At 36.0% G+C, this 1,646-nt stretch overlaps 1 protein-coding gene across 1 annotated transcript in view; it reads right to left on the bottom strand.

Moving 5' to 3' along the window:
• Positions 1 to 856, bottom strand: part of LUZP2 (leucine zipper protein 2) — a 291,793-nt gene extending 290,937 nt beyond the window's left edge. The window contains exon 1 of the mRNA XM_080405373.1: positions 217 to 856. The gene's annotated coding sequence lies outside the window, so the exon portion shown is untranslated. The remainder of the gene's footprint in view (positions 1 to 216) is intronic.
• Between the last annotated feature and the right edge of the window lie 790 nt (positions 857 to 1,646).

The following is a 1,646-nucleotide window of genomic DNA, read 5'->3' as shown; positions in this document are numbered from 1 at the left end:
CTATATCAATGAACAAAACCATCCTGCATAGCCAACAAAGTAGAAAATGTTAAACAATAGATTCTTCAATGAAATATTTCCTACAAAAATACCCAAACCCAACCTATAAATGTAACAACCAAAAAACAGTGGTTCAACATGCAAAACGAGAGTATGACCAAAAGCTGCACTATAAGAAGGGCAGACCTACTCCGTACTTCACTTTACACTTAGGACAAAACATTACAGACAAAATGCAATTAGTACATGATAATGCTTTGTGAGTGTATTACATATCTGTGATAACCAATCCATAGACATAACATAATTTTCATAAATATATATCTCATAGCCTAACAAGCAGTCATAATTCTCTTGAAAAAAACCCAACCAAACAAAAAAAAAAAACCCATCCAAAACAACAAAAAACCCACATTAAAACCAGTCCAGCCCAAAAGACAAAAAAACCCCCAACAAAAACAAAATTCCTGCATTGACTGATAGGCTTTGGAAAGAAAAATAATAATAATTAAAAAATCTGTCATGCATTAAATTAAGGGATAAATTCAAAGTCTGTTATAAATGATGAAAAGAGTCTGAAATTACACAAAGCTTATAATGTGTATCCCCACGAACAGATGCACATGCATAGCTCTGTGTGTGTGTGCATACACATGCATGTCTGTATGTGTGTATATACACATAAGAAATGCAGATATTGTGTGTACGCTGGACAAAGAAAAAAAGTAACATCTGGTAGAAGTCATTTACTAGAACATTTACTAGTCATTTACTAGAAGGTTTGTAGTACCACTTCTCTGCCCTCCAAGAGTGCTGGTAATGCCTTTGGGTCCTACCACTGCAGGGAATTGGGTTTAACTGCCTACTTGATAATGCTATTAGGCTAACAACTGGCTTATCGCTGCCCATGCTCCTTCAGGGAAATATAAATGAGGGAAAATTAAGAGATCTTGTGGGTTTCCTGGAATCATCCTACAGTGTACAGCTTGTGCATGAGAGAGGTGCCCTTTGAGATATCCTTTTATCACCTACTATGGAATATTAAAAAGGCATTGCAGTATGAGTCAGGAACACTAAAATGAGAAGAAACTCCACACTCCTGTAGCATATGCCCGTAAGCGATACAGTCTCATCTGGACATAAAAAACATTGTGGAAAAACATGATCCAATCAGGTGATGAGAGACCAAAATACCTGGCTTTAAATATGATTAAAGATTGTGATTATGAATCTGAATCAAGAAGATGCACCTCTTTTAATACCAGGTTAAACTGAAAATCAAAAGTGCAGAAACATTTGAAATTTCACTGTGATCAAGAACAACCTGGGTGAGATGAATTGTCAAATCTGTACTGGAATGAAGAGTTTGCATCACTGAGGAATGGATTGGGTTTTACAAGAGGCTGAGTACATCCCTGGAGGTATAAAAGACTGTAAGTGCTTCACAGGAGAGAGTGCTCAGCAAAATCTATTAAATTAATCAAAATCTCTAAGAAGTTATTGTTGGGGAAGTGACCACACCAGTTTGTTAAGGACATTTCCACTAACAGAAAATTAAGTTAAATTCCATGAAAAGTAGAGGCAGGCCTGCAGGGAAATCTAGAAGTTATTTTACACACCATCTATTTTTATGTCAGTAGTTTAAC

Source organism: Falco punctatus (assembly GCF_963210335.1).
Source record: "Falco punctatus genome assembly, chromosome: 10".
Classification (NCBI taxonomy): Eukaryota; Metazoa; Chordata; class Aves; order Falconiformes; family Falconidae; genus Falco; species Falco punctatus.
The sequence above is the reverse complement of the archived record's forward strand: the minus strand, read 5'-3'. Positions and strand labels throughout refer to the sequence as shown.